This window comes from Hylaeus volcanicus, chromosome 7, assembly GCF_026283585.1.
Source record: "Hylaeus volcanicus isolate JK05 chromosome 7, UHH_iyHylVolc1.0_haploid, whole genome shotgun sequence".
Classification (NCBI taxonomy): Eukaryota; Metazoa; Arthropoda; class Insecta; order Hymenoptera; family Colletidae; genus Hylaeus; species Hylaeus volcanicus.
The window spans coordinates 16,529,286-16,551,750 of NC_071982.1; the positions used below are offsets into that span (position 1 = coordinate 16,529,286).

The following is a 22,465-nucleotide window of genomic DNA, read 5'->3' on the forward strand; positions in this document are numbered from 1 at the left end:
GGTCGAAAACCACGCGATCAAAAAGAACAGCAGAATGCTGAGGAACTTCTGTCACAAAACCTAATTTAAACTTTTAAACACGATGTATCCCAAAAAATGTCTCTTTATTTGAAAATTCCACATTCCTCAAAATAGTAAAAAGTCTATACAAACTTCATTTTTAAAATTGCAAAGGCTCGACACTACAGAAAAATAGTCTTGGAAAGTATTCGACCACGCGTCGAAATAACCAAATTTGGAGAGGCCAAGCGAGTGCTTTGCACGCGAAAGAGCCAGCTCGCACGAAAACACACAATAAGAAATTTCTTTGTCGCCAAAGTGAATAATTTCACTTCCTCTGAAGGAAGCACGACTGGTCAGAATTATTCGAGCAAGCTGGATACCTTGAATGGAAAATTCAGGGGGAAAGAAAGGGATTCTTTGTCTCTTTGAGGACTTTGTCCGTCATGGAGAAAGGTCGACGTTTTCTTTAAGAGAATTTGTTGGATGGATTCTTCCACGACTGATCATTACTCCTTGTAAAGGGTCTATCAAGATAGAAACGCGAAGGTCTTGAGAGTCTTTACAAAATAGACCACGAAATCAAACTGCAAGAACTGATATTTTTGCTTCAATTGAATATTAAAAATCGATAATGAAGAATTACTCTGGCTCGACAATTTTTACATGATCAAAAGTAAGGTCTTAAAAGAAATTGTTTAATAATCAAGTAAAATATATAACTTCTACCCAGCAACAATTTGAATCATCCTGAACAAGGCTCTCAGCCTGAAGACTAAATTGAAATTTCTTTTATCTTCCACCTTGGTTTCCCTTATTTTAATTAAATGCTCTACGAAAATTCATTTTCACGTGTGTTCCGTGCAATCTCCACTTTCGACGGAATTTAACGCCTCGAATGGGCAACAGAGGCTGGCAAAAATGTTTAATTCGTGGCTCGCCGCGTGGATTCGGTGGAAAAGGGATAAATGATGCGTTAACGCAGTCGTCCCTAAGCTTATCTAGCGACAAGCCCGGCCAACCGAAGACTCGCTTCGCCTATAATTTCTTCACGTAATAAACAAACTTTACGAGACAACCCGCGTCCAGAAATCCGCGTTACGGTTCAACCGACGCGCCCCGGAGGCAACTCCTCCCTGAATCGCGAAATATGCAAATACAATGGCGACCGTCGCGGCCGAATGGGACGCGGTTGGATTTATTTAATTAACTAAGCATTTTTCACTCTTTTTACTAGACTCGCCGTCGCCTAAAACCTGCGTGATTTAACGCTCGACGAAGGGGGATGGTGGCGAGTGAGAAAATACGACGGGAAAGTGCTTTCATTATAAATTTCAGACGAGAGTAGTGTGTATTTATACGTATATAAGAATTATTTTGTTTTGTACAAATGGATTTCTATTTTTATATAATTGGAACGCTGAATCCAGGACTAATACCATCCAAGGCGCTATACTACACGCCATTCGACCTCTGTCTTTCGCGAGATCGCCCCAGCGACGCTTAGAGAGGGAGTAGTCGCTCGTCACGCGTCGACACCCCAGGAACAGCGAAGCCAGCCGCGTGAAGAGTAGTCAGCTCCGTGTTGCAGCGTTAACGAAGATGCGTTTGAAAAAGGAGACGTCGAGGGTGAAGTACGGCGATCGTCAGCAACGGGGTAGAGTAGGGGGAGATTGAGGAACGGCGGGAAAGCAAACAGAATGACGCGGGGAGAAGGAAACGGGGCGACGAAATAAAGCGACGACGAGAATCTGAAACGAGTTGCGTTCCTCCGCGAGCACTCAGAACCCTGTCGGTACCCTCGCCCACTCCTTTTCGCTCTCTTTCATTTGTCTCGTGCCGAGTGGCTGGCAAGCTGATCCCAATTAAAGCAAGTAGATCTGCCTCGACGTTGGATGATGCGGCTCCAAGGGGGGCCGGAAGTGCCGACAGCCCAAGGTCTGGGTCTCCTTCATCGAGGGAACCGCGAATCGTTGCTTTGGACTCGTGCTTTTGAATATCTTCCTCCAGGAATTTGTTTACGCGTTGATTCTTTACAATACTAAATGTATTTCAAAAGTTTTCTATGATTTTATTATTATTCTGTAAATATCTTTTTATTTTCTTCTTTTTACTTATACTTCCTCAAATAATTTTCCCAGCTCTTCAAGTGTTTATAACTTAACAAGAATCACAAAGTAATCTCCTCGCTGCATAATCTTTGGGACCAGCGCGCTCCATGTTCTACATCCCCGCAACTATCTATTTCACCCCTACGCGTCCAAACTTCATCAGGGAATCACGCTTCCAATGATTCAAATCAAACGTGACAAACAGAGAGATGAGTAGATCACCAGTCACCGTATCAACGTCGCATCCCTCTCGGCTGATCTGAAGGAGATGAATCAATAGATCGATTAATAACCATGAACCGACACAGGTACGTCTAGGTAACAACGGGAGGAGATTCGGTAAGGGACGTGAGTGGATTGGCAAACGGAAGACGTAGACGTTGACCTGAGCGCTTGTACAGATAATTCGATCGTCAAACACCGAGTAGAATAATTTTTGTTTACTTATCCGAAACAGGAGCAAATCGTCGAGCAAATCTGCAGTTTGTTATTTATTTGGCAAACAAAACTGGCGAGAAATGGCCTGATTATCGTATTTGTGATATTATTGTATACTGATATTGCAAAAAGAATGCTGACAGTATTTCATAGAATAACTAATATTAATTCTGCAGCTTTCCATGACACCATCAAACATAAATTCGCGATATTTCATGGATTAAACTCGCAGATTATTGCTTCATCTATCTTCACAGCATAATTGCTTTCAAGCAACCCCGATGAAACGCTCGTGGCTTATGGGAAAGAACAAAAAATTCCCATGGGAGATTAATCTTGTTGGAAAGTCTGAATTATAATGTAACAGTTCGTTGTCGGTAGCGGAACGTCGTTATTAATATTTATAGGCGTCGAAAATCCTATAAAATTGTTTGTATACTTCTGACAGAGGCTTTAACTTCCCTCCCCCATCCGCACACCCGACCTTGGTCTATCATATAAATTCGCGTAAAACTTCCCCGAAAAAGTGGAAAGCAGCAACGTAAACACGTGAAATCCTGGGCGTTTAATATTAAACCCAACCGAAAAGCAACAAGCAATTAAAAATGTTCGCTCCCGCGAAGCGTGAAGCCCAGTCGCGATAATTTCCTGCCCAAATCCCTAAAGAAATTCTCGGTCAGTGGCCACACGTGATTAAAATCTCGGTCAACGCATTTTCGAATCGTAAAACATTACATTAATAGCTGGGCGCAGATGGAAGCAATGTAAAATTAAAGAATTTAGGCTTGAAGCATTGAAGAATGAAGCATTTTAATTTGAAGCATTAAGGGTTGAAGCATTTTAAGTTTGAAAAATTAAAGATTGAAGCATTTTAATTTGAAGTGTGAAGCCCAATCGCGATAATTTCCTGCCCAAACCCCGAAAGAAATTCTCGGCCAACGGTTGCCCGTGATTAAAATCTCGCTCAACACATATTCGAATCGTGAAATATTAAATTCATAACTGGCGCGGACGAATATATATTATGTAATTTTATAATACGTCGATAACGTTAATATCCTCTCCCCTTTAATTATGCCTCCCGTATATAAATTTTCGCGACATTTTCTAGTTAAATTCAATACCATTGCAAATATTGTAACGTCGGTATCCCATCCCCTCTTCTCGAACAAATCCAGTAAGTTCACATTTACAATAAAACTTGATTCAATCTCGTTGACCGTCAATTTATTAACGATTCATTAATTCCTCTTCCGCTGCGATTACTCGCAACAATTTTCGATATTTTCCGTTCATTCTTCATTAAACTTTGGATATTCTAATTTCATCGGTAAACTACGCGACAATTTAACGGAGGGTGGAATAATTGTCGTGTACGTGATGCAATGAGTACTGGAAATTATTTCGAGTGCTTTGTTAATGTCTTTTCTGGTCATTTATATTTGTGGTTACATTTTGAATTTCAAATTGTTGGTAGAAGAATTGTTTCGGGGAATATTAGGTGAGGCAACAATTTTCAGATTAACAGATTGTCTATACGATTAAATTTGATTGATACTAAAATTCTTCACAATCTAATAAATTTCCCCAAAAAATAAAATAATAATTACCCATCAATATTTTTCAAAATGTTAGCACAGTATCTCCCAACCTGTTAGCAAGCAATCCTAATCACAAGTCACACATCTCGTTAAATATAGATCCACTCAAACGAATGCCCCCCCCCCCCCCCAATATTTTCCATCGCAAAGGATTAATTTTATAAATGCAAGTGTATTCATACGTCCCATTGGTCAGCCCGCATTTAGTCTCTATTCGTCCCTTCCCCTCTGCCGCCCCCGTTGCTCATTATTCTCTAAGCGGATCAGCTTAACAAGATCGCTCACCGACAGCCGTGATTAGAAATCACGCTTCAAAGGATCACCGTGCAACGGTGCGTATTATCTATAGAGTTCGTGTCTGCACGTTACCTGGCATTGATTAAATTGGATAATCTATAAAGCGTGACCGCGAGTCGCAAATAATTCAATGACTCCACAACCTTTCGAGATTATTAGCGTGATTTCGTCGACGAAATCACGCGAATCAGCGCCGAACTGTATGGAAATAAATTATTCGTAAAACCCCCATGAACGGTTTAACGAGTGTGCACAGCATGGTCTGAAAGTAACTAAATGATAATCTGTGGGCGTGTCGAATTAATAAGAGCGTTACTTGAGGTTAAAAATCAGTGGAGATGTTTAAAATTTGACCTATTTTGAAAGCAAAGAGTGATCGGTTTCGCATTTTTGGATGTGAAACGTGGAAAATAAACCCGCCACTGCTATATTTCACATATGGAAAAAAATTGTTATCGACGCCATCGACCGATCCTTCAACCTTAAATGTTAAAATGTAAAATACACTATCAGAAATAACGAACTTAATCTCGTAAAACTCTCTCAAAACGTGTGACTCGTCGTGCTATCTGAATCTTCCATCGCAGTGGCAGTTTACTTCCCGAGCCAGGTTACGATTATGCGAATTTTTGATCGTCTTCATTAAACACGAACACCGTCTCGAAACGGGCGACCGCGGGAACGTCGATGGTCCTCGAAAATACGCAACATCCGGGGAAAGTTAAACTTAAGGGTGTAGTTTCGAGGCGTTTGCGTTTGAAAATTTCAGGACTATCAAGAGGTTGTAGGTGATATAACTTGTTCTCTTCCGCGCACCGAAGGGATGTCTTGAAGGAGGTATTCAGCAGCGTTCCTAAGAACTGTAATGTTTCTGGAGCGCAATAAATCAAAGTAGATTCGCGAAGCGTATAATCGAGAAAATTGTTAACTCTGTCACGGTTTTAAAGAATAAAATTTGCGGCTCTGGTCGAGAAAGTAATTTCCTTCCGCCTTGTTTTACGTTTGGTACCGCGAAACATAAATTCACAAAGCTGACGAAATAACATCACTTCACTTCAGCAAAGAACGCGTCGCGTATCTCATTAGAAGAATAATGTTCTTAGATTTCACCCGACTCGCGCTAACTCGACAATTTTTCAAACGCGAAATCTCATTCGTTACGAGAATTATGTTTGCGCCAGTGCGCCTACATAGTGATAATACGTTCGTTAACAACAATAAAGAAACATTCTTACAAATTTTGTATCGCTGGAATATTCCTGAATACAAATTTTACATTTTAAATTTACTATGTCGTGAAATATATTTTTGATTCAAAGTTTTCTGGTCAATGAAATTGGATTAGTGATTAGAAAGAACTGTTCAAGACCCTACATTTTTCAAGTGACGTATTTCGAAAGGTTTTCTAGCTCAATTTCCTGAAAAATCACGGTAAAAATGGCGAGGGACCGCCACGGAAGCCTAAACTCGTAGCAGCCGTAAATCACAATGCACCCACGGCAGGAATCACGGAAGCGTGCCGCAAACGGTGACAGGGAACCGCTGATCCCAGGATCTACAATTCTGAACGTGACAAACTCGCTGCCGCCATTCGTGTGCTCTCCTTCGTACATCCGTTATTCACGGGGCCTGCGTGTTGATTATTATGCCACTTAAGTACATATGTATCTACTCGGCAAAAGGAATCGATCCTGAAGGCGACTAGCATGGTACCATGCATACCATAAAACCTTTCTAGACCTAATTTGTATCTACAAAAGTGTCCATTCGAGAATTTCAACAAAGAATAGCGTTGCCTCGACACTCTATCCCAAACCTGCCACCAGAATTCGTATACATGGATTATTCACAAGGTTTGCGTGTTGAACGCCGAACCATCCAAGCACTACACCCCCGAGATCATGCGTGCACACCCTCAGTCATGCTAGAGAATCAAGCCAGAGAGATAAAGCTGCCTGGGATGTAGATAGCCCGGTCCAGATGAGGCTAAAGAGAGATAGACCCACTGAAGGGAACACCGAGAGACAGAGGAGGAACTCGAGGGGCGGAAAAAATTGGCAGGGGTTGAATTGAGATGGCAAGGACGACGCGAGGAGAAGGGGTGCGCGAGACACGGAGCCACGCGTGAAGACAGGAGGATTCAGAGGGAGGGTGGCGTGAAAACAGAGACAAGGTGTAGACTGAAACACCAGAGGACCGAGCTCACAGGGACAACTCGAGAGACAGCGATGAAGGTCGACTGGTGTGGAGGGTGAAATGAATTCATATTTATCCAAGCAGGGTACATATGCAAAAGATTGATCCCTCAGACGAATTAATCAAACAGTTGACAAAGAAATTTTTGGAAGCACAGAATATTTGTGTAGGATTATGAGGAATAAGGTAGGAAGACTCAGGAAGATGTAGAATTAAATGAAACTGAAACGTGAAGAATGAACTTTAGACTTTATACGCGAATGCGTGCGTTATGAAACATTTTTGATATTCCTCGGTGACCAAAGATGTTAAACAAAAAGATTAGATAAAATTTCTCTAAAACAAGCACCATAACAACACTACTTTGATCATTCCCAATATCGATCTCCTCAGAACGATTACTCAGTAGATAACTCTCGTGCAAGACCATACAAAGACTTTAGACTTCAGCAGCGTTGCCATCGTATCGCGAACCCGAGGGTGGTGTGAGAACTTGACGAAGGGGGCTGCTGAAACACCACAGTAACAGAAGAGCAAGCTTGGCAGAGAGACGTCGGGAGATACGCAGCGATACTGTAAGGTCGTCAAGCGCAGAGGGTGAAATGAATTCATATTTACGGAAGCAGCATGCATATGCGAAGCTTCAAGCTGGATTCGCACCACCAGAGTCGACTGTCTGGGTGTTCGTGCACGATTCACCGTGCACGTAGGTGGCAGGAAGAAATCCTGTCGCCCTGTTCGACCAATTGCGTCCCTTTACCACAGAAGGCAAATTAAGCTGGTAAATAAGGCTGAAGTTTAGGAGAGAATATGACCAGCGAAGAGGGTATGGGATTTTGGATTGTTGCACTTGGAACTAGAAAGTTCAACCTTGATAAAGACCATCTTCGTTGGGTGAAGGGTGGATTCTGGATGACGTAGGTAGCTCTCCAGCCAGGTAGCGTCTATATTTTAGACGTAATTGGGATTAACGTTTGATCCTAGACTAGCTCGACCGACGTTGCCGGAATATGAAGTAGAAATGTAATGTAATAAAGTGGAAGATTGACGTTGACCGTGTCGTAGCTCGCTTTGAATTCATTTTGCCAGTACTGGGCGGACTGCGGAATATTCAACGATTTTACTTGGCATTTACTTTGCGTCGTCCTTCACGTGTTTCTTGGCCTGTGAGTTCAATGGTGGAGGAGTTAGGCTTGGGTAATTTTTTAAGGGTTGAGAGGGGAAACAGTGGGGGCAGTTTTGAGGTTCTGTTTTTTGTAAGGAGTTGCGTTTTGGGAAGTATGTTAGAAGCATTTTAAGTTTGAAGCATTTTAAGTGTATAACCCTTTGTCCGAAAGATGGGAAACTAGGAATCTTCCAGCATAATTCGTGGAGGGGGGAGTGGCCTAGAGGACAGCCAGTTGATTTCGTCGTAACTACACGCTGGTGTAGCGGATGCGAGACAGACACTGAGCACAGTGCGAATGCATATCGCAAAGCTGTCAGGAACCCGAGACAAGTGTACGAAATCGAAACTGAAGACATTACCCCGCATTGTTATCGTTGGAAACGGGAATTCAATTTCCCAGCGAATACGTGGCGGAGTCTAATAAGCAAATTTACTGCGACCGCGCTTTCCGGAAGTTGTTCCGACGAAAGGGTTCGTTTGTCGGGGACAGACACGGATAGCGAGGCGGGATTCACCCTGCAAATGAACAATTTCTATGTACATTAGTTTATTTTAGTAGTTTCACTTTACCCGTGAAACTGGGAAAATTTTGTATTTTGGAAACCAAATTTCTTCGCTGTTTTACACACAACTGGTATTTTTGTAACGAAATCACTTGGGGATTCGAACAAAATCTCCAACACCAGCATCCATTACAGATGCTCCGTGCTGAGCAAAGAATTCCTGAAAGGGGAAAGTATAGTGACCGATGAAAGGGTTAACATGCCTCATGGTGCGCGTTAATTCGCTCGCGACACACGTCACACCGGTAGGTACCAGCGGAACAATTCGCTGGTTTGCATCGGCGTGCGCGACACACCTGGGGCGATGCTGATGAATGGATCAAATTAATGGCATATGGCACCCGCGGTATATCGCGTTGGAAAAATTTTCTGCGGCGTAAACGGGCCGACTTGCAACCCCCCTGTCACCGTTGGAGCGCACCCCCGTCGCCCTCCCCCCTTCACCAGACACCATATGCGTAGCTTAGGATGCGTTGTCACGCGTGTTTCACCGCTTCGTAAAAAGGAAAGAAAAAACGTACACGCGCGAACAGGGAATGAAAGAAAGGGGGTGGGAGGACAGCGTTTGGAACAGGGGGTTGGCGGGTGGAGGACACAGGGATGGAGTTTGCGCTACCAGGGAACAATCGGACGTCAGAGACAATGAGACTACTTTGTCCCGAGATTGTCGCTGCGAGGGTGACTATCAGCAGTTAACGCTCCGCTTTTCAGCGCGGGTGCGGAGGCGCGTGTACGCGCGAGCGTCACAGGGCGTTCCTTTGCTCCGTGGGCGATGGCTACGTTGGCACCAGTCTGTTCCTTCCAGGGTGTGATCGTTTCTTTCCTGGGGGAAAATATTATCCTGATGGTTTGAAGACTTATTAGTTAATAACAATACGTCAAACAATTTATAACGAAACACACGAAATATTAATCATAGTTTGGGTACTCAAAACATAAAATTTTCTCTTTTAAGGTACTCTAATTATTATTCTTCCTACTTTCTCTTATTTTTTCTTCTAATTAGCAATTACCTTTCCTTCGTTCACTTTTCAGGTACACATTTAAATTAATTTACCAACCCAGCCCCTCTCACTAAATTCTTTAATATATCCTCTTCTATTAACAAGTCCAAACAACTTTATTTGTACTCGTAATTTTACACCCTCAGCTCTCACTCGACTCCCTCCTCGAAACGCAACTATTTCCTTCGTAAAGCAAGTAAAACACGAACAAGATGTTTGACTAATAAGAAAAGCCCAACTTCGATATCCACGTCGTCTCCGAACGCGAGCGTTTAACAGAATTACGTATCAAGTGGATAAAACAGTAATAACACTAAGAGATCGAGTTTAAGGTTAAATCTTGGTACCTTCATGTATGCGAGTCGAGTGCTTCCCGGAGATCCAGGGAAAGGTTCAGGGGACCGTAGAAGGAATTCCAGGACGCTCAACTTAATACGAACTTCTACAAACTTCCACTTCATCCTGATCTTAATACGACTCTTGAGTTTTAAAGTAACCCAATTTTCTCCTCACGAAACGTTCTCGGAGGGGTTGCGAACGTGGACGGCGAACGCGAGGGCACCGATTAAGGTTTTTCGGCCAATCGGTGTGTGTAGAAATTATTATTTGTATATATTTTCTTTTTTCATTTTCGTGCGTGAAGTGCATTGTAATTTTCTCTTAGGTAGAAGTGTAATAGTCATTTCTGCATTTGCTTCGTCTACACATATTATTACTATTTCATGTAAATTCATTTTTAATTTATTCTTATAATTTCTATCACTATAACTCATTAGAAAATAAATAGAGAAAGTAACTCTCCATCGAAATAATTTCCTGTTGCAAATAAAATTACAATTAACGTAACCTAGCTCTTCTTAAACTGCCTCATTATCATCTCCACGCTCCATAAGAAACGTGGATCTAATTTAAAATTTAAAAATAGTTAATTCATCCTAAAGATCTCAACTATTTAAATGATCCTATCATTCCTGAACTCCACTAACGAAGCGTGACATCTCGAGGCACAAAGGTCGCCCATCGCATTTGAGTGCAGCGACAAGAGGATTATATTTCCCCAAAGAAGAGTACTTAAATTGATTAAAACAAACTGCTAATGTTTCGTGTCTGTGCCCCCGCGCAACGGGGCAGAGGGAGATGGGGCTCGAATGCACGCGTTTCAAACGAATTAACGGCCAACGAAATTCCTAAATTTACTCCCCATTTTGTGGTTAATCGGTCAAACGCGTAGTAATCGCGTTGCGATCTCTGTCGAATAGATTCAACGCGTACAAAGATACCAATCGAACGAACAAATTACACAGATAATGAGCTTTCAAACGGAACGTGATTGGTGGAATTTGAGAACAAATTCTAAACAAATATTGGTCACAATTGGAATATAAATAAACGTATAAAGAAATTCCGTACAAATATTGGTGGTAGGTGGAATAATTCAATTTATGAAGAAATTGTAAATAAATAGAGGTGGACGTTGGAATATAACTCAATTTGTGAAGAAATTCTAAACAAATATTTGTGGCAATTGTAATAACTTAAAGACCTTGAAGAAGAAGAAGATTTGAGTGATTATAGACCAGGATTCGAAGCGGTGCTTCGTTTCCTGCATCATGCTGGCCTAATTTGACTATCTAGATTGTCGAAGGATTCGTTGTCCCTAAGCCTTGATGTTCTAATTAACTGCCGCCTGTAGCATAAGCAGCTTCTTAGGTATTAAAGGATTCGACGTTAGTCGTCCTTAATCTTGTAGGAGCATGTTGCTGTTCTGCTCGTAATACGTTTATCTGCAGGAACAAACTGTGAACGCTCTAATACTCTACGTGCGGCGGACACTTGGAGTAGGAGTTGTGTTACTAGACAAAGGAACAGTCTATAAAGAACAAATAACCAACCAACCTAAAACTCTTACGTATACTAAATATATCAGACAGTAATTTGACCAGCACTTACAAATGTAAGACAACCTGCCTAAAAGTTCCTCTGGCACTGTCACTACGGTTTTATCGCAGCTTAAACGTTACTATGTACTAGTGCCAGCAGAAGAGATTGACAGCGTAGAGTATTCCTCAGCGCCTCCCGAGCCACATGGCTGACAGGGTGCTTAGTCTCCAGTCCCTCGTGGCGACAGATGAGGTTGGATGACCGTGGTTCAAGTGGTTGCCCCCCATCTACACCTTCAGCTTTCTAAGCGAGTTAAAGCTAATCAATTCGAACAGTAACCTCCTCCAATCCATACAATCTTACAAAAACCAACAAGAATTAAATAACATCAGACAAGCTATCCTATCCCATAGCAAGGGAACTTAATTAAACCGTGTCTAGCGAAAACGTTGAAAATAGACGATAAGCTGTCCCGTGGCATATGCAGGGTCCCCAGAAACTCGCCCAGTTGCATATTACAGGGTGTTTGCTCGCGTGGCCATTTACATATAAGCGCGGCGATGCGAACGCCTACTCGCCGCAACGTTTGTTAAACAATTAACCGAATGCAAACATCGAGCTGGTGCTTCGTTGTTCTTGCCCCCCTCCGCAACCTCTGCGTGTCTCATCCCCTCCCATTTTCCTAGCTGCGCGTGTAATTAATGGAAACGGCAGAACTCCTTTCGCAATGGCGAGAGGGTGGAAGGGGTGGTATAATCCGCGGCGTGCCTATCGACTCAAAGTGCGCGACGAGGAGTGCAACGAGACATCATCTGAAGATTAATCCAGCGTGAGATCGCGTCCCCGGGGCACGATGACATTACGTCAATGAGACAACGCGCACTTTGACGAGTGGATGCTCCTTGTTCCCTTTCCCTTTCCATTTTCTGTTCCTCGACGTCCTTCTGATCTCCTCTCCCTTTGATGACACTCTGGACGCACGAATTTTTCCAGGGATAATGACACGTCGCCGTGGGCGACAAGTTTTTCTTTTATATTTGTTGGAGAGGGAAGATTGTCGTTTCGGATGGTAAAATGATTTTAGGGGTGAATTGGGAAATTGTTTTGGGTAACTGTAGTTACCCTTTTTTTGGGGGCGGGGAGCTCTGTGAGTATGAGCTTAAAACTACCTATCTTAGAGCTATCTAAACCTAAGTATACTTACTACCCCTAAAAAATAACTCGTTTGACTCTGTTGAATCTCCCAATGGAAATGCACGAAATTTTAGCACGTGATCGTTCGAGAGCCTCTCCAGCTTCAGTCTGGAAGGATTCTCCCAGGGGATGTTTCAAGGTAAACATATTTATAGATGGGAAGGGATCAGGTAGAGAGGATCATACACGCTGGGGGGATAATCAATAACGGACGAGCAACGGCACTGACGCGTTTGCAAAAAGAACGCCCGTCAGGGAAAAATGGAACAGATACTCCGGGCGTCTTCTGTTCATCGCGCCGCGTCGGGGCTGTCCTCGGCGGCGACGCATAAAACATTCGAGGATTACTAGGAGCGACGGTGCAGCTCGCTGTCACTTTTACGACGATAATATTTTAGCGAGACGTCAGTCGTGTTCCTGTCCCGCCCGTCGTTTCGTGAATAAGTAGTCGTACGGGCGGAAGATCGCACCTTTAGCGATCACGATTTCACGGAAAATCGGTCATGAGTGATGACTGGTGCGCCACGAGACGCGTTAGCTTGTGCAATTATATTTTTAGAAATGTTGAAACGATGCAGTTGATCTTGGGAAAGCTTTCATTAATTATGTTTGTATTTATTTTGGAGTTTATTCTGGTATTTATTTAAGCATTTCTTCTCGAGTTGATTCTAGCAAGGGTAAATTCAGAGAGCCCAAGATAAAAACGATCACTATAAATAAAAGCTTCAGTTTTTATAAACAAACTTCCTGCACTCCCCAGTATGTTATGAACATTTCAATATTTTTGTTTGCAATAAGTTATTTTGGTTCCTACATTTTAGGAAAATAAAATTTGTTTTCATACTGTCAATTTTGGTGCAACGATATTTTAACGGGAAAAAGTATGGAGGGAAAAATTTAGATTGAAATGATATATAATTTGTCAAACTTCAGGGGTTAATAGCACAAAATAAAAAAAATATTTGAATTTTCCATTAGGAGCAGTTAAAATGCGATAAATCATAAGAAGAAGAACCCCACTCATTTATCAATGAGGGAAAGAAAATTACTGAAAAGGTATAAAAAATCTTTGGGAATAATAAATCAAGTCGTCTAATTGGAGTTTAATCATTCTTCCTTTAGAGTTGATCGATCTTCCTGGAGTACAGCATTCTTCGGCCCTTGATGTTTCTGGACTCTTTTCCCTTAAACTACTTCATGTATGAATATTCATAAATAAAGCCCAGGATTAGATATAGACCTGAGAATTGTAAACAATTCACGCCAAACAAAGGCCTGAGAGTGCAAAAAAAAAAAAAAATACGAAATTCTACACGGTGTCAAAATTGCAAGCAACAACGTTCATCGTTAACAGTCTTCAGCAGTAACCAAATTGACGAGCTTTCGCTCCAGTTCGACGCGTTTCGAGGCGCGCATTCATCGAGAAAGCTGTCCAATAACAATTTTTATTTCCGCAATGGCCGCTGCCCGAAACTCGTTGTTCTCGCGCGATCACCTCGTCAAACCATAAATCAACGGATGCGCGAACACGGGATCGCTTTTATACGATATTAACCGAACGCCCGGGCTTAACTGGAATGTCATATCTGCGATTACAAGTTGCATCGTAATACACGTTGCACGCTCGTCAGGTTTGCTAGAACCAGCAGACAGAACCAAAAAAAAACTTGTTTATAGTTGCACCAACCACTTCATAGGGTCATTAGCAAGTCAAAGATTGGTTTGTTTCAAAAAGCTTAAAGTTAAACAGGGTAAACCACCCTAATCCTAACTTCCTCTCGATTATTGGTACCGAACACCCACCGCAAGCCATTCCCACAATTTGTCTGCCTCCATCAAAAAATTCGTTCCACCTCGCAGTCATTAACGCCTGGGGGACGGAACAGAACAGAACTCCTGAATCACGATTCGCGGAACCGGTCTCTGAAATTTAATAAAACCGAACACACGGTGGTCTGATTCAACCGAAGAGTCGACGCAGGTGGAGAGGTGAAAACAAAAGGATGAACGCAGGAAACCGGAAAAAAAACGAGGGTGAGAAATAGGGTTGAAGAGGAGGGGGAGAAGTGCTCCCGCGGAGATGACTCCAAACCCTCCTCTCTTAGGTGGGAGGAGGTCCGAGGCGGAGGGACGAAGACGAGGAGAGGACGGCGAGGAGGCAGCCATACATTAATTACTCGGATGTTATATGCATGTTGATGGGATACATATGTATGAGCACTTGTAAGTAAGTCGTGTGCGGCTTCTGCCGAGAGAATGTTCCCTCGGGAGCGACGGTCTGGCATCGAGACTTTCAGTCTTCTCTAGGGGAGTCCCCGTTGTTTCGCCCCATTTGGAGACGCGAAAAATTTCCCGCCCGCGCTCCTCACGTCGACCAGACGTGCCCGCTGGAGAAAGGGATCGGATTCGACGAACTTTATTCGCGCACGGCGAGACGAGTCCCTGGAGAGGACGATGAGCGTCGCGCGTGCTGGCTGAAAAACGACGTCGAGCAGGAGAGACCGAGAGAGGATCGATTTTGAGATGAGTGGCGGGGGTACCCCTCGACTTGCAGGATTAATTCGTTCCGGACCTTCGAATGTTGGTATGTGTTGGATGGTTAGTGCTTGGTGTATATGTGGAAGTACTTCAGTTTTATTAGTAATTTTTATATTTTTATATTTAATACATTTTTATTTTTATTACGAAGTTGGATTAATTTTATCATTTATAATTATTCTATATTGGGAGTTAGGTAGCATATGATTAATATCTAGATATTATTTTATATTTTATACATTAATGTTAGAGTGGATTCGCTGTACTTTGTTGGATCCTACGGGAAGGAGGACGTCTGAGTAGATGTGAATCGAGGGTGCGAACAATTGCTCGAAGATAGACCAGCGCAGTGCCTTGCGAGGGTTTTGATAACCTACGTGTAGCTCGACAACTTGGAAAAGATTTCACCAGGCGTCCCTAAGGACTCAGTTTCCCCCTTGGTACTCCGATGGTGGTATTTTTCATGCTACACCAGTTGGAATCCCACAGGCTCGTTCTTTCTTCGCTACTTTTGGGCTATTTACAGCCAATGGGCATTTTTAATCGTTCATAACATTATTGTAATTTATTATTCCTTAGTTTATTCGCATTTGAGGAGACTAGGAAGATTGTTTCTTCGAACTGGACTTTGAATACAATTTTTTATTTATACATAAATAATGTGTAGAAGGAAGAGCCAGAATTCGTTCGCTTGAAATTAATTCCTAATGAAGGTATTAAGCTCTACTCAAAAGAGTGAATAGTTTATGCGCGAGTTTCTCCCTTAACATAATGAACTGCATGGACAAACCAACAAAAGAATATTTCACTGTAAAGAAATGTCTTTTTTTTTTCGTTTGTTTCCTTTTCCTCTCTCCGAGGACAATTTCACGGAAACGGTACTAATTATCGTGTACATTTAACCACTGGCTAGAATTTTCTTTCCGCGCGCTTTTTTCAACCGCGAGTTTCAGAAAACACTGAAAAGCTGCTTTTCATACGTCTGTTCACCGTGAACCGTGGCGGTAACCAAACGCATTTTAACATGTAACATGTAACATGTTACGTTATGTAGAAACCGCGGCATAATTATATCGAGAAACCGCAGAAAGAGAAACGAGAGAGGGGTGTTGAGGCAGCGGAAAAGAGATCGGTGGAAAGTAGAGCAGCGCAACAACAGCAACAAGTTCGCCACAATTTCAACCACCGACGCTTCCAAACGGAACACTAACAAAACTTTTCAAAGAGTTTTCAAAGACTTTTGTGCACGGGCGATGTGTGATGAGCTTGGGGCATTTGTAATCGTTGGATGGTCGGAAATGAAAAGACTAGATGAGTGTCACAAGAAGAGTAGGTTTTGGATCCATTCCAAAATGAAAGGCATTGAATGCATCCCAAAAAGAAAAGCTATGCACACATCACGAGAGAAGGTGCTTCGAACGCGTGTCGCAAAATATCTTCTTTTTTTCCCGTCACAAGAAAAAATATTCCCAATAATTCCCATAAAATTCCTAGAATATCCCCTGCAGCGATTCGTTACCTTCCAAAAGCGATTGTGTCCAATCGCAAATATTCCTTCTTACTTGGCGTGCTCCGTTTGGCCCCCCCCCCCCCCCCCAACTTATTGACTCAGCAAATTAGTAAGAAGCGGCACTTTGCGACCGCGCCGACGGCAAATGAAGGCATTAAGCTTCGAGTCGAGCGTTTGCATAAAATTTTCACGGAACCGCCGTCGCACTTAGAACGTTACACCGCCGGTACGATCGATCGACATCGATTAATGCAAAGTGGATTAAGATTCGGCGGAGGGGTAGGCCGAGGCGTTGCTCAAGTATTAGTTATGCCGCCATAAATACACACAGCCCGTGCGCGTGATTTCAATTTTAGACCGTTAATGGACGCCCGGGCCGGCTACTGTGGATCACGATCCCGTCGGAAACAAACATACCGTAATTAGTCGACGTCGAACAACATCCGAGTGAATTAAGACGCGGCTTATGGCCGCGCAAATATTTGCCGGACGATTCCCTCGGTTTTCGAATCCCATCGCGCCAAGCGCCGCGACGTCGCATTTCCCTGCTCGGAAAGTTGGACAAAAGTTTTCTTTCGAACTTCGAGTGCTGATCAATGGCTAAGAGGCGAACAATTTTAAGTATTCTGTTCATTTTGGAGTTTCACTTATTTTTTGGCAAAGTTAATGCTTTTATTAAATTAAATAAGAAGTGATTACTGCAACTCCAAAATTGATTAAATACGATAAATATACTGTGTGTATTATATAGAGTTTAAATAGATTACAGATGTTCATGAATTTATGACAAGTGGAAATATGAACAATGTATGTACATTATACAAATTTCACAATTTACTAGGAAGGTAGTCTAATTTAGAGAACCTCCACGTGGAATTACAAATGGCGAGATTAGTATTTTAGTCAGCTCGCTGGGATTTCCGACCAGTGCACGTCGGGATTTCGACGTCACGGAAGAAGTGGCTGCGATTGGAAGTGTTCCAACACGGAATGTAATATATCGCGAAACGCGAGACGCGAATCGTGGAAAGGCTCAAAGGACGGGAGCGAAAAGATTGTTCCCTGTGGAAGTATGCGTGCGGCACAGTCGTGGAAGCCGCGCGGTAGAAAATGGAAACGATATGTTTGAACAGAGACGAGAGAATGTTGCTTCAGAATTTCGGGTCCGTTTCAAAAGATGACGTTTTATACTCGCGAGTCTGTGCGTTAAAAATTTCGTTTGCACGGAAGAAGGTACAATTTATTACAGTGATACAATTTAGTGTGCCGTACTAGCAACGTATTTACTTATTCGACAAACTGCGCATCTCACCTCCTCACTGTACCTTCATTCAGTATCCCAAAATCGAGTGTTGCAATTTCTACGACTCTATCTGAACTATCTTTTCACAAACTAAATTACCATGCTCTCTATCTACCTATACCTCAATCATTAGCATCGACGTGACCTCGCTTTTTGTAAAAAATACATCAATAATACCTAACAACAAAGACTATCAAACTTTCCGAACAAACAAATACCATTATCCAACCTGGAAACCCTCAAACCTTCAACAATACCACAAGTGGCCGCATAATTAGTCCTTCGACTACAATTCCACGTTCGTTCCTCATGGGCGGTAGATGAAACAACCAGTCAGAAACAAGGGGCATTGTTGATCAATCGTTGTTTAAAATCAGACGAAACGAAACGCACGGTGTAACGAACTTCCAGAAAGGGATCAGGAGTCGCAGAGAATAATGGGCAACCGGTTTTCAATAACCGTTCGTAGGGATTTCGATGAACTTTCCCCCGGCCCTCTATCTCCACTCCACCCCCTCGAAAGCTGCTTTCCCGCGAATGTCAGCGCTTTCACGATCAGTGGAAAAAAAAGCGCCAGTGGTCTTCTGAAAATCACGACAGCCGTTGCTACCTTTCTACCAGCCACGTGCTGGCCCCCCCTCCCCTCCCCTCCCCTCCCCTCCGCTGTTCCTCTTCCCGAAAACTGGCGAAAGCCTGTTTTAAATGCTCCCTAGCATTGTTTGCGGCAACTTTCAGCCGCTTTTACTACCGCAAACAGCCATTTTCATTTAGTTCTCTTTTCATCCCCCCGATGCGCTAAGTGAATTTTACTGCCCACTTCCATTTCGTTCTCCTTTCATTTCCTACGCGCGGGGCTCGACCCTGTTTGGTAAATCTAATCCTTGCTTTTTATAAAAATCTCCCCCCCCCCCCACCATTCTCTCTCGTTCGTTTCTCTCTGCGTTCGTTTATTTTTCCCGCGTCCATTTTCGTCCATCTCGTTTACGCTTCTCTCGCGTTTCATGGCTCGTGGTTATTTTCTCTAATTTCTCTGTTTCGCCGTTGCGCCGCCGCCGCCCCCCCCCCCCCCCTATTCTGGGCGCTTTGTGCTCTGTGTCTGAAGGTGAAGGGGTTGTCTCTGTTTTTGTATCGTTTCGGTGTGTATGAGGTTTTATTTTTTATTTTTCAGAATATTTTTAATATTGAGAAACGACCGGGGTCGAATGAAATTGTCTCTCTCGGAAATTAATTAAAATTAATTGCTTTTTTCCAGGAGTCTGTATATTTTATTTCTGAAGCGGATTAATTTGAGACTCGTGAGTAGATTGGGGATCCATACGCAAAATAAAATCTGAACACGTACATAGAGACATGGAATCTAAACAGGAATTTATTTTACACTGATTATTAAAATATGAACTTTACTTTCAATATTTTCTTTTTTATCGAATTAAAATTTTGTATATAAATTGAAAAAGTCACTTTCATCAAAATTTTACTTGCTACATTTTCGAGTCGCATAGTAACCAATGGTCGCAAGTTCCACTGTTCTCATTTCTCCCCTCCCACATTCGGTCGAATTCTTTGCCGTGATTTTCCTGATTTTCACGCTTTCCTTCGAGCGAAAAAAAAAGAAGATTGATCGAGGATAGTTTCACGCAACGAGAACGACGCATCGAATGAGAAACAAAATCGAGGGAGGTAGGGGGGCTACAGTGGTGAGTGTAACGAACAAACATGAGGAGGAAAAAAATTTGCCAATCATATATTCAAATGCACGAAGAGCGTCCGCTGGTATCGATGGATCGCCAAACAACGCAAAAATAAAAATTCCATTTCGTGCCGGTTTTCTGGCAACAATATCCATGACATGATGCAACCCACTCTGTCGGGACGACATCGATTTTTATTAGTTTCGTCGTCCTTGAAACAGACATTCGTTTGTGCGATTTCGAAAAAAAAATGCTTCCCCGATATTTTCTCGAAACTTGTTTCAAAAATGATTGTACTACAAAATACAGAAGTTTGATCTCTTCGGTCTTGTTTTATTTGTGATAAGTTGGAATCGCTTGCAAGAGTGATTGTGATCATTTCGGTATGTTTGCATTGTTGATTTAAATTATTAGTTTATTTGGATTCCTGCTAACTTCGAAGATGACTTAATGCGTATAAACGAAGCATCGATAAATCAAATGCATTGCAATACGCATTGGGTGGTCTTCAATTATTTTGTCACGAGCTTCCCTTATTGAATCACTCGTTTCGAAATTTGATCATGAATTCGCGTAACATATCATACGGCGCGAATCCATATTCATGCTGTGTTTGAATTTGTATTGCATTGAATATGAGTTCCATTTAAGTGAGAATAGCAAAAGTACTGTCACGTGAGATATTGTCCAATATAAATTCAAAAATATATAGTGAATTATTTCTTTAATTTGTCATTAAGAAAAGGAAACCTGACCTTCAAATTTTCTTTATACTTCAACCTACAAATACGAACCATTCACACAAAATTATGTACTGAATCCATGAATCCATCCTTAACTTCAGTTACTCCATGCAAATCCGCAATAATGCAAGAAAAACACGCGTTCATTGGCGTCCGTGCAACGATACCGTGTAACCGGTTTCCACGTTGATCGCTCGTATAATCGACATGAACCTCGACGAAGGATTACTGCATTAATAAACGCGATTACTCTGGTTCCAGCAATTAATGCTTAATCAGCCGCTACCGATTTGATTGTATTCTATACAACGTGAGCCTATAATTATCGAAACGACTCAAGAGGATTGAATTTTTAAAAAACATCAACGCCTCTCTTTTACTTAGGTCAGGATGTAAAGTACGTATAAAGAATACTTTTTTGAGCTACACTTTTTCTGGAAAGGTTCGATGGAACGTGCGATTTCCAGCGGGCAACGACTCGTCCTCCATGTAAATTTGGCTCGTTGGCGGCGCGAAACAGAAAAGCAATTAATTAACGGCGCATTAATTATTGACATGGACAATATTCGGAATATTGAAAACGGCAGCGTCACGACTTACGACCCATTTAACATTTCGATGAAAACGCCGTACGTTCGTTGGCTCCGGCGTCGAATCAAAAGGCCGCAGCGACAAATGTTTTCGACTGCCGTCACTTCGTGCCGCGGAGAAATCGAAGATTCACCGAGTGTACACCAGGCGGACGGTTTTATGCGGCTGATGATTTTAATTTACCCGTCCTGAGCGTGAAAAATCGTTTCGGCTGTATTACGTTCTCGCGCTGGGAACAAAGGGAACAATACCCCGTTTGTTACGCCGCGGAAAATCGCCAATGCGCGTGGGTGAAACTTTACCTCGCAACGCGTTTATCGATAACTTCGTATTGTCCGAGAGGATTATAGCGAGATAGGTGAGCGTGATAAATCTGGCATCATTTCGTCAACTGATCGAATTTTTCATCGTAGAACTAAATGGTATACATCGTTGATTTGAATTAAATATTCAGTTTATTTTTCTTTTAATTTCTGTAAAGCTGTTTTCAATAGATTCCTGAGGTTTTCGCGGTGAAAATGAGCCCAAGCACGATGCCATTCGGACTGCTTTAGGTTAACGCGTTTGGGGCATGTGCATCAAACATACTAAAACAAAAATATTTCCTCGCTCAAACTGTTAAAACTATTATCTACAGCGCTGATTCGTACACCACTCCCCAGTAACATCAGTTTTGACACCACCTGTCTAACCAATTGCATTCTTTTCTGAAACAGCTCCATGTCAACATTGATTTGCATCGTTAACGAAACCGCAACGTGGCTCGTACACGCGTGTCTGTTCTTCAGGGCTCGTTGAGTCGTCAACTTGTTCGAGTGCGTGGTTTCCCTTATGAATATGCAAACTGGATTTTAATGCGCGAGGTATCCGTTCGCGTGGCTCTCGCGATCGCGCGGAAAACGAAACGACGCGTCGACGGCGGTTTCCGTTTTCGCCTGATAGAACGATCCAGGACGACTCGGAAGACAATTTTCTCAGACTGGGTATCCAATTTGCCAGGGGATCGGTGACAGTGACGGATCCCGAGTCGGTGACGAGCGAGAATGGTCGATTAATCGGCTACTATTGCGCTCAATCAATTACAGACCACGACGCGTCTACTTATCCTTCAAACGAGAAGATCGCGAATGGATGGTTCGAGTAACTCCTTTGAAACACGATGTTCCTCGAATTATCACTGCTGGTATGATCGTCTTAGCCAAGACGATCCTAATTAATCTTTGGAAGACATGCTTTCTGGAAGCGGCTGCTTCCCGGAATTTTTTAAATTTAACATTAGAAATACCAAACCGTCTGCCTAGCGTTACGTTCAGCTTCTATTTGTCCGTAGTTTAATAATTAAGGAAAATTATGCATTCGCCACGCGACATAGAGAGGTCGAAGACTTTAAAGCGGCCCGGTTAATTGCTACAATTACGTTTGATTAATGCCCCTAATTACACTTTCTTTTTTAACTCTGTAATGGCCGCTGGTATCGCTGCTCGTGAATCAACGCGGTTAGACGAATGTGTAATGAAAATTAATATTCGACGTAACCCTCGCGTGCAATCGGACAAATTTATTTCGTGGCGATGACAAAACGTTTCCCCAAAATTAAAGGATTAGGTGAATTATGTGTCAATTATTAACAATGATA

General features: G+C 42.4%; 1 protein-coding gene across 6 annotated transcripts in view; it reads left to right on the forward strand.

Moving 5' to 3' along the window:
• LOC128880461 (nephrin-like) overlaps nt 1-22,465 on the forward strand; it is a 285,859-nt gene that overhangs the window by 209,147 nt on the left and 54,247 nt on the right. The window lies entirely within an intron of this gene.